The 12,218-nt window shown below is 37.0% G+C and overlaps 1 protein-coding gene across 2 annotated transcripts in view; it reads right to left on the reverse strand.

The window, feature by feature from the left end:
• Positions 1-12,218, reverse strand: part of LIN28B (lin-28 homolog B) — a 139,448-nt gene that overhangs the window by 62,320 nt on the left and 64,910 nt on the right. The gene's annotated exons all lie outside the window — the stretch shown is intronic.

Consider the following 12,218-nt stretch of genomic DNA (forward strand, 5'->3'; position numbering starts at 1 on the left):
AAACTATATGATTTCACTTATATGTGGAATCTAAAAAAGCAAAACAAACAAAACAGAAATAGATCAACAAATACAGAACATGTATTAGGGCAAAATGGATGAAAGGTAGTGGGAGATACATACTTCCAGTTATGGAAAGAATAAATCACCTGGTAAAAAGTCAGAGAATATAGTCAGTAATAGTGTAACAGCATCATATGGTAATGATTATAGCTACACTTGCAGTGAACACAGCATAATGTATAAACTTGTATGCTGTACATCTGAAGCTAATGTAATATTTTGGGTCAACTCTACTTCAATTAAAAAAACCATAATTTTTAAAAAGATCTATATGTATTAATGTGAAAAAATAAACACATAATATCACTGAGTAAAAATATATAGGGAAGGACAGCATATCTACCATAATTTCATCTATGCAAATAAGTTTTTAACAGATAAATGCTTATTTTTATAGAGATAAGGTTTCACACAACAGTCATTTTCTTCAGTCTTTTGTTTTGTTTTTGGAAAATGTGGAAGGTTGTTGGTATACATATTATTATAATTTCAAAGGAAACGGATTTTTTAATTTAAAAGATGGTTGATTTTTGTGGGGAAAAATGTTCCTGATTGCAAAAGTGTAACCTTGGTTACAAATATTAATTGGCTCTTTTGATCTAACTCTTTTCATCAAAGCCAATGTGTGAATTCAAAATATACTAAAAAAAATCAAATCGTTAGTTTTATTTCTTAAGACATCTTTGTGTATTTTATGGGTCTAATTTGGAACATCATGTAGTTTTCAAAGACTTTTATGAATTTGGGGGTAAAAGGAAGCAAAACTAAATATGATGGAGCCCTTAGGTCAAGTCCATTTCTTTAAGTAAATAGCTATGCGGCTTCGAATGAGCCATTCCATCGCTTTTCTGTTTATCCATAAATTTAAGGGATTTGAGTTTCCCCACGTGTGTTCTGTGGCACAATGGTTCTGAGAAAGACTCCATGAAAAAAGGATTTTGTGGTCAAATAAGTTTGTGAAATGGTGTATCTTGCTTCTCCTCAGTTGAGTCACATTAGCATATTAAAGTCTCTGAAATTCTATACCCCTCCCCTCCACCACCTAAATAAAAATCTTGTTTGACTGTGTGTATTTAACCCAGCAATTTCCTGACCAAACTGATCCCGGAGCCCGCCCTTTATGGCTGCGGTCGACAAGCACACTTAGCGAGATACTGGACCACAAAGTCTTTACTCCTCCCAAGTCCATGACTCTAAAGGCAGCTGAATAACAACATACAACTGAATAATTATATGGGACGAATAAAAACAACACTTCAAAATTTAAGATTAAAGGAGACTATTCACGGTGAAAGTGATATGACACATGAAAACAAGGTTTTTAACCAGTCATCCGATGCTTCAAAATCTTTCATGTGGAAGTCTGCAAATTGGCACCAGCTTCTTTGCTGTCAGATGCTATGCAGAAGTCAGGAGGAAAGAATCACAATTGCCTATGCTGTTTAAAATTAAATATATATATATATATATATATATATATATATATATATATATAGTTCTTAAAGCTTTATTTAATATTTTCATATCTTATTTTTTCCTCCTAGGCTTTATCCTCACTAATTATAAATAGTCCTTTTGCTTTCATTTCCTTTCTTACTCCCTACTCAAGAAAAGTGCAGATTATCAAATCAGATGGAAGTGGAGCATACATGAGTCAATTATAGTAATTAAGAAAATGAAGGGAAAACAGTTTTAATTAGAGCTATCATAGGTTCATATGTTTTTTGCTGTAATAAAAATTCTATCACTTATTTTCTCACTTATCACTTATTTCCTAGTATATGGGTGTTCTTTATTTTCTATTATAATTTTTGATAGGTTTCATTAATAAATTGAATTACTTCTCCAAATTAAATTTAAAATTCTACCCTTATGGTCCATTAAGTTCTGGCTTTTCTTCGTGGTATTCCTAAGGAATATTTTTTTAAAATTCTATCTCATATTACTCCTTCCCCGTATTAGTACATAAGGCAATTCAGATTCATACTAATTGACAAGAACTATTGACAAGGAACAATAATATCCCTAAGAAATTATAATCGCTTTGCAAGAAACAGATAAGGATTCAGAGATTATTGTATCTTTGTTACTATATCAAAATTGCTGTCACATTGGTGATAAAGATTTGTTGAAAGATAGGGAATTCTCTATTATTTCTTCACAAAAAATCAACTTCTCTCCTTGACTCAAAAATTTTAATTAAAGGTGCCTCCATTTTTCCAGTCACACTATTTCCAATCCTTAGTTATACCCAAACCATTCACTGAATCTTGTGAATTCTTACTTCACAATCTGTATCATTGGCCCAAACCATTTTGTGGGATTGCCACTGCCCGACTTCAGGCCCTAACTATCTCCTACCCAGATGAACGTAATGGTTTCCTCGTTGCTATTAAAACATCGAGTCTTCTCCCTACACCACAGCATCTTCCATATCCACACAGTCTCTCAGAATAAATTTTACCCTACTAGTCTCCTGTCTCAACATTCTAAAATATCTCTCCTGGACTGTAGGTTGAGACGATTCATAATCTTATTTTTAGTATGCCTTCCAATTCTTTTCCCATTACTGTAAATCACAATTTCTCCATTAGTAAAGCCGGATGACTTGTACTTCCCTGAAAACACTTTATTTTCTCATCTCCACACTCCAGCTTATGCTGGTAGAGACGCACACTCCTAGTCAGAACTGCCTGTCAAAATCTTACTCAATATTCCAGACACAGTTCAAATGATCCTTTGTGTAATCATCCTCAACAGCTGCAAGTTGTAAATTCTCTCCTCTTTCATTTAATTGATTCTTCTGTAGAGTTTTCACAATATACTGCTGTATATGAAGTTACTAGCCTTACTTTTTATTTGTTCTTTTGGCTTTATCTTCTCCTGAAAGCCAGGAATTTTGATATATATCTTAGTATCTCCCAAAGGGCTTATTTAGCAAAATGCCTGCAGATAGATATCATTCAGTATGTACTTAAAAGAACTGTAGACTTAACAACAGTTAAGATCCTTAAGGGTTATTTAATCCAACTCCCCCTTGGGGGGAAAAAAAAAAAGGTGAACTGCAGTTGAAGGAGTGAAGTGAATTGCTCATGCAAATTCAAATTTTTCAGCTTCTACTTCTACTACATAAAATAAATTCTCATATTTTTAATGTCAAGGTGACACTGTGTATGGTACAAGTGGGATAGAATACTTACAGGATTATAATGTTTCATGGTAATAGCCTTATTCCCTAACTCCATTCCTTGTTCTTCCTTCTTCTACCCATATTCTCCAATCATCCTCATTGAGGTGCCATACAATCCATCAAATTCTGCCTATGGTGAACAGATTTATGTAGAATTTTCAGAATTCTAGATTTTTGAAATAAAGATTTATGTTGATTTTTCCTTGACCTACACAGAAGACCTTCATAAGGCAAGACTCTGGTGTTTGGGCTTATATCCCAACTGTGCCATTTGTCTGGACAAAATGAAAATTTATTCTCTATAGGACAGCATCACAGTTATTGAAGGAATAAACGAACAGAGGAAAGAAGGAGCATTTAGAAAAAGGTGCTGACATGAACACTAAGATATCAGGCACTTACAGTAAGGACAGGCCAATTTTGAATGTGTTCCTACTAATTCATCTGACACTTTTCATTCATGTTCTTCTTCCTCCAATCAAATAAGGTGACCTTTTCTCCCACTTCCCTTTATTCCAAATTTTAAAATTCACTGTGGCTCAAATTTATTTCAGAACTAGAAAAATACTGGCTTTCGATTTCCTTGTTATACTCCCTTTCCTCTTCCCAATCATTTTAAAATGACTTGCAGAGAATGGCAGTAATATGGAGACAAACGAGAATGGTCCGAATGCTATACTTTGTCAAGTACCTCTATCCAACCTTCCAATTAGTAATAGGATCATTTATTGCTCTTGGCACATGCTATTTCTTTCCAACTAGACTGGGAAGGCCCTGAAGTGTTGCTACAATTTTGTGTTTGGTTATCCTTAGAAGAAAGAGTATATTTTCCTCTCTAGGAAGCTTAAGCTGACTTCTAATTCAAGATGGTCTCATGTTATTCTTCAAAAGCCACCAAACTGACAGTAAAATAATAAAAAGAAACAGACTCAGAAGAAGGGTGTCTTCTGAGACACCCATCATGGTGTCTGGGTGGCTTCGTTGGTTAAGTGCCTGACTCTTGATTTTGGCTCAGGTCACGAACTCAAGTTGTGAGATCAAGCCCTGTGTCAGGCTCTACCTGACCATGCAGTCTGCTTAGGATTCTCTCTTTCTCTCTCCCTCTGCTCCCACCTTAAAATGAAAAAAAAAAAAAAAAAAAAAAAAAAAAAAGCCTCTCCCTCTGCCCCCCTAAAAAAAAGAGGTGTGCCATCAACAGAAAGCTAATGCAAGAAATTTCTGGAAGTTAGAAAGCCGACTGGGGTACCAGCAGGCTGGCTCGGTCAGAAGACCATGTGACTCTTAATCTTGGGATGTGAATTTGAACCCCACATTGGGTATAGACATTACTTTAAAAAAGAGAGCTCATTGATTAATTAAACTGAAGGAGCCACACCCTAGAAAAACCAATAAAGCAGGCTACAGCAGAAGGGGAAACCAATATTCCTAAGATACCCCAGAGAGGCTGTGTGGAGACTCAACATGTACAATGAAAAGCAAGAGTGAGAAGTGGGCTTGGAACCCAGGGGATTAATGGAAGGTTTGTAATGGACTAGATGCTTTTATCCTCTATCCCTATTCCTACCTTACATGTGCAAACAGCCAAACATTATCCCAAAACAATTGTAAGGCTGTTCTCTTAAGACACTGAAGGTAATATCTGGACAACTGGTGAAATAATGGATCCTACACACAAATCCTTATTTATTCTGGCAATTTAGAGTGGGTTAGAGAAGGACTATCTCCCTACCCACTCAACCTTTAATCATTCCTATCTCTCATTCTTTTTTTTTTTTTTAAGATTTTATTTTATTCATTTGACAGAGAGAGATCACAAGTAGGCAGAGAGGCAGAGAGAGAGAGGAGAAAGCAGGCTCCCCGCCAAACAGAGAGCCCGATGCGGGACTCAATCCCAGGACCCTGAGATCATGACCTGAGCCGAAGGCAGCGGCTTAACCCACTGAGCCACCCAGGCGCCCCCTTATCTCTCATTCTTATCCCTCATGCATGTATCTGCAGGGCCAACTAAGAATCACAAAACATGGGCGCCTGGGTGGCTCAGTGGGTTAAGCCGCTGCCTTCGGCTCAGGTCATGATCCCAGGGTCCTGGGATCCAGCCCCGCATCGGGCTCTCTGCTCAGCAGGGAGCCTGCTTCCCTTTCTCTCTCTGCCTGCCTCTCTGTCTACTTGTGATCTCTGTCTGTCAAATAAATAAATTAAATTAAAAAAAAAAAGAATCACAAAACATGCAGCATAGTAAAAAAAAGATCAAGATAAATGAGGAAAGGAAATTTCATGCACCATCTAATCAGTATCTCCAGAGATATCTGAAACAATGTAACATCATAAAACAAAACAACCATAACCAGAGAATTAAAAAAGAATTAATAAAGTCAAAAATGATTGTTGAAATCAAGTGGGATGGAAGTAAAAGATTAGAAAGTCACCTGGGACATAGAAAAAAGGACCCCCAAAAATGAAATACATGAGAAAATATTTCAGAAGTAAAGAGGACTAATCTAAATGGGAGAGATAACAAAGAAGATGAAGGGGTGCCTGGGTGGCTCACTCAGTTAAGCAGTTGCCTTCAGCTCAGGTCACAATCTGAGGGTCCTGGGACAGAACCCACTGGGAACGCATTGGGCTCCCTGCTCAATGGGGAGTCTGCTTCTCCCTCTCCCTCTGCCTGCTGCTCCCCTGCTTGTGCTCTCTCTCTCCGTGTCAAATAAATAAATAAAATCTAAAAACAAACAGAAAACAAAGACAATGAAAGAAGAAAAATGAAATAGAAGAGAATTGCCCAGAGCTAAGGGAAATGCCAAGGAGCGGCCCTATACTGGGTGGAGGCATAAAACTTTTATATAAGATGTACATTTTTTAGTGTACATTTTTTAGTGCATGGAGAGAGAAATGTTAATGGGGACTGAAGATAATTATCCAAACTGACATAACAGTTTAACCACATGCTTGTCCTGCAGTATCATTAATACATGACTGTGATAACCAGAAACTTAGTTTAAGGGTACTATTAAGGGTGTGACCAAAAATGAGGTTGAAAATGCTAGTTAAAGCCAGATAATGGAAAATTTTAATTGCCAGCCCGAGCATTGTATTCTATCTAAAATAAAAATCTACTTGATTTTTTTTTCCTGGGTTTTAGATTGAATGTGTGTTTTAAAAAATTTAACTTCTTTGGCAATACTGTGGATGTGTGGGGGATATGAGCAACCTACGTGGGGGTGCCTGCTACAAGGTACAATCATAACCTTAGCAAGAGATTCTTACAACTAATCTGAAAGATGAAAGAAGGAATTGATTTTGCAAAACACTTAAGGAGTCATACTATCATCTCTTCTAAATTATTACTTGTCCCATGTAACAATTCACTGTTAAAATGGATAGTGGTGTTCTAATAGTAATACTTGTTTACAAGATGGTCCAAGAGCTTCACCAAGAAAGGATCATCTAACTCAGTCACCTAGGAGACAACTCTAAAAATCACAATCTGGCTTTTTCCTTTCTTTTTTACCATCATTCCTTGAACACATCAGTATCTTGATAGTTGACTCTCTAACTATAACAATAACTTTAAACGATTCACTCCATTTTTAAGACAGCATAATGAGAATATAATTAAAAATTAAATTGTAGGGGTGCTTGGATGGCTCAGTTGGTTAAGTGTCTGACTCTTGGTTTCAGCTCAGGTCATCATCTCAGGGTTGTGGGATCAAGCCCCAAGTCTGGCTCCCACTCAGCAGGGAGTCTGCTTGAGGGTCTCTCCCTCTCTCTCTCTCTTTCTTTCTGCCCCTCCCCCTATGCTTACATTCTCTCTCTCTCTAAAATAAAATAAATGAATCTTTAAAAAAAATTAAATCGTAGGGGTGCCTGGGTGGCTCAGTGGGTTAAGCCGCTGCTTTCGGTTCAGGTCATGATCTCAGGATCCTGGGATCGAGTCCTGCATTGGGTTCTCTGCTCAGCAGGGAGCTTGCTTCCCTCTCTCTCTCTCTGCCTGCCTCTCTGTCTACTTGTGATCTCTCTCTGTCTAATAAATAAATAAAATCGTAGAAGAATTCTAGTCCAATAAAGCTGGGTGATAAGAGGTATGTTTAAAAAAAAAAAATACAAAACCTCACAGATTCCTGTATAACAGTTAATAGTAGATTAAAGAGCTGAAAAACTTCATGAAAATTCAAATATATTGTTTCTTTTCAATATTTTTATGAGGCAAAGACTGTTTTTCTCTAATGTAGTAGTGGAAAAATATACCATTAATGAAGGGGAATTAATTATTACACAATATACAGTTGTAGAGGTATTATACAACATGCATAAGTAATTCTGGGACTTCCAAAGATTATATGCTTTTGATCTACATGCCAAGATACTCCAGGATAATTAAGCCTGCACCCACAAGAACACAACAGAAAGATCACTAGAGTAAGCAGGGATCTAGCCTTGGCTCCATAACATAAGTGTGGTACAACCATGGACAAATTGCCTACAACTGAGTAAGTCTCCACCTCTTGTTTTTGTTATAGACACAGATCTCTAGCCTTTATTATAACTCTTCTGGAAAAGAATCTGTGTCTTCATTGTCTTTGTAGACATAAGTAGAATATATTTTAGCTAATGTTGAACTATCCTTTTATGTATTATTATTATTTCTTAATTTATTGAAGAGTAGCAAGACTTTAGGTCTTACTTAACTCAAATTCCTTTTTTTTTTTTTATATTTTATTTGTTTATTTGACAGCTAGAGAGAGAGCACAAGTAAGCAGAGTGGCAGGGAGAGGGGCAGAGAGAGAAGCAGGCTCTCTGCTGAGAGCCTGACGCGGGGCTCGATCCCAGGACACTGGAATCATGATCCGAGCAGAAGGCAGCCTCTTAACCAACTGAGCCACCCGGGTGCCCCTTAACTCAAATTCCTTAAGAAAACAAAAACTAATGATGTACTGCATGACAACTAACATAACATAATAAAAAGGGAAAAAAAAAAAACTAAAAGAAATATGGTAGCAGTGTCAAGTATACCCAAGAGAATTTAAAAAAAAAAAAAAAAAAGGGGGATGCCTAAGTGGCTCAGTCGGTTAAACCATTGCCTTCAGCTCAGGTCATGACCCAGGGTCCTGGGATCGAGTCCTGCATCCAGCTCTCGGCAGGAAGCCTGCTTCTCTCTCCGCCTCTGTCTGCCACTCTGTTGCTTGTGTGCTTTCTCGTTCTCTGGCAAATAAATAAATAAAATCTTTAAAAAAAAAAAAGAAAGAAAGAAAGATGCATGCTGTACTCTAGAAGTTGAAGTTTACTGACCTTTACCTAAATAGATCAAATCCAGCTGAACTCCAATCAAATCACTAAATTTCACATAAAAAATGGGATTTTTCTATTTTCCTTGAATATGAAAGGAAGCCTTTGGAAAGTCCCTCCATTTGGCCTGTCCTTCAAAACTGAGAAGGGCAGCACTAAAACTAGCAACACTACTAGGATGGCATTTAAGAAGGCATCATGGAAAGCATACAGGTTTAAAGCATACACAGTTTAAAGGATTTGAATACTGGGTTTGAATCCTAGTTCTATTACTTACAACCCCAAGCTGCATGACCATACACATATTAAAAAAAAACTAAAAACAAAAAACAAACTTGTGCTCTCGTTTCTTTATCTGTCAACCCATGATAATAATATCTTCCAGAAAGAGAAAATATCTACTACAGTTATGGTTAGATTCCAAATAACTAGTGTAAAATGCCTACAACAGTGCTTGGCAGGGGTGCCTGGGTGGCTCAGTGGGTTAAGCCTCTGCCTTTGGCTCACGTCATGATCCCAGGGTCCTGGGATCCAGCCCCGCATCAGGCTCTCTGCTCAGCAGGGAGCCTGCTTCCCCTCCTCTCTCTCTCTCTGCCTACTTGTGATCTCTCTCTCTCTGTCAAATAAATAAATAAAATCTTTAAAAAAAAAAAAAAAACATGATGTTTAGTGTAGCATTCTCCAGAACATTTCATTATTTCCTCAATACCATAATCACAATATGAATATTTAGAACATTGAAGTTATAGGTCTCCTCAATTCATGTTCATCTTTTATTCCCTGTTTTAATATTGCTTAAAAATTTTTCTGTAAAATTTCTTAGCTGATGAATTAAATTGTATTAAATTAATTCTCATTGTGGGACATCTTATTTTACTGCCTCTCTTTGAAAATAAGAGATACTTAATACATGATGGCTAAAAAAAAATTTTTTTAAATCCCTATCAAATCTAAGCTTCAATGATATTCATGTTTCATGAAATTGAAAGATTATACACTTCAGTTAGATCTTACTTAAAAATACACATCTCAAAAAATGGTGCTAGATTAACTGACATCTGCATGCAAAAAAAAAAAAAAAAAAAAAAAAAAAAGATTCCAAACAGTTCTTTCATGAAAATTAACTTGGCATGAATCCTTGAGTTAAATTTAAAACACAAACTATAAAACTCCTAGAAAATACCACCGGAGAAAACCTAATGATCGTGGGTATGGTGATGACCTTTCAGATACAACTGCAAAGGCATGAAACAGAAAAGAAATAATTGATAAGCTAGACTTGATTAAAATTAAAAACTTTTGCTCTGTAAAACATGCATCTGATAAAGAATTGTTTTTCAAAATGCACAAAGAACTCTTAAAACTCAATAATAAAAAAGACCAACAAACTAATTTAAAAATGGGCCAAAGACCTAATGTACACCTCACCAAACAAGATATGTGGATGGCAAAGATGCATTAGAAAAGATGTTCAGCATCACGTGGTATCACGTGATGCTGAAATACAAATTAAAACACCTGGTAGAATGGCCAAAATCTGAAACACTGACAACACCAAATACCGGTGAGATACGGTACAGTTACTGGTAACACCAGGGCCTCTCAATCATTGCTAATGGGAATGCAGAATAGCACACTCACTCTGGAAGACAGTTTCAAATATCTTAACAAAACCAAATATACTCTCATCACGGGATCCAGCAACTGTGTTCTTTGGTATTTACTCAAAGGAGCCAAAAACTTATGTCCACACAGAAATCTGGATATGGATATTAATAGCAGCTTTATTCGTAACTGCCAGAACTCAGAAACAACCAAGATGTCCTTCAGTACATGAATATATAAGCTGTGGCATATCCAGACAATGGAATTATTTTTTTTAAAGATTTTATTTATTTATTTGACAGAGAGAAATTACAAGTACACTGAGAGGCAGGCAGAGAGAGAGAGAAGGAAGCAGGCTCCCTGCTGAGCAGAGAGCCCGATGCGGGACTCAATCCCAGGACCCTGAGATCATGACCTGAGCCAAAGGCAGCGGCTTAACCCACTGAGCCAGCCAGGCGCCCCCAGATAATGGAATTATTAATCGCTGAAAAACAAATGAGTTATCAAGGTGCATATTACTAAGTGAAAGAAGTCACTTTGAAAGAAACCAATCTGAAAAGGCTACATATTGTATGATTCCAATTACGTGACTTTGTGTAAAAGGTAAAATGGCAACAGTGAAGAAATTAGTGGTTTCTAGGGATTGGGAAGAGTGGAAGATGAGGAGGGATAAATAGGTAGAGCATGGAGGATTTTTAAGGCTATGAAAATGGTCTGTATGAAACCATAACAATGGATAGATGTTGTTATACATTTGACCAAACCCACAGGACATCAAGAATGAACCATAATATAAACTAAGGACTTTGGGGTAGTTGTGATGAATCAATGTAGGTTCATCAATTGTAAAAAATATACCACTGCAGCAGGGGATGTTAAGAATGGGCCCCAACCCACACCACACCCCAAGCTCCAGGGAGTGGTGAGGGGACTAGAGATTGAGTTTAACTACCAATGCTCAATGTAGGTATTGTAGGTCAGTGTAGTAGGTTTTGTAATGAAACCTCCATAAAAACTTAAAAGATCTGATTTGGAGAGCTTCCAGGTTGGTGAACCCATGGAGGTGGTGGTAAAGTCTTGTGTCTAGAGAGGGAGTGGATGCTCTATGCCCTTCCCACATACTTTGCTCTTTGCATCCCTTTCATCTGCTTATTCCTGGGTTATGTCCTTTTATAATAAACTAGTGATTTAGTAAATAAAATGTTTCTTTGTGTTTATGAACACCTCTAGCAAATTAATCAAACCCAAGGAGGAGATCACTGGAAACTCTAATCTATAGCCATTAGATCAGAAGCACAGGTGAGGGCGCCTGGGTGGCTCAGTGGGTTAAGCCGCTGCCTTCGGCTCAGGTCATGATCTCAGGGTCCTGGGATCGAGTCCCGCATCAGGCTCTCTGCTCAGCAGGGAGCCTGCTTCCCTCTCTCTCTCTCTGCCTGCCTCTCCATCTACTTGTGATTTCTCTCTGTCAAATAAATAAATAAAATCTTTAAAAAAAAAAAAAAAAAAGAAGCACAGGTGATAAAGTGGACTTGGGACTACTATCTAAAGTGGGGTTCTGGGAGCAGTCTGGTACCAAGATCCCTTAACCTGCACGATTTGATAATAACTGCTGGCTGACAGTGACATAACTGAGCTGAACTGTAGATTGTATAACCCTCAGCTGATATCAGAGAATTTGCTCGATGATATGGGGAAAAATTTCACAAATCTGAATTGGAGTCAGTATTTTACAGAGCAACTAGAACTCCCATACATTGCTGGGAGGAATATAAAATGGTAGATCTACTTTGGGATTAAGTTCAACTTCTAAAATTTCTAACAGAATTAAATATATACCTGTCTTATAACCCAGTATTTCACACTCCCTATTTATTTATTCAAAAGAAATGAAAACACATGTCTACTCAAAGATTTGTGGAGAAACATTTATAACAGGTTTATCCATTGTAGTTAAAAACTAAAAACAGGTTAGCCTTCAGTAATAAAGCAAATAAATAAATTGTGCTATGCACATACAATGGAATACTACTGAATAAAAATAGGAATGAACTACTAGCATACACATCACAATACTTCT

This window comes from Mustela nivalis (genome assembly GCF_964662115.1).
Source record: "Mustela nivalis genome assembly, chromosome: 5".
NCBI classification, from domain to species: Eukaryota; Metazoa; Chordata; class Mammalia; order Carnivora; family Mustelidae; genus Mustela; species Mustela nivalis.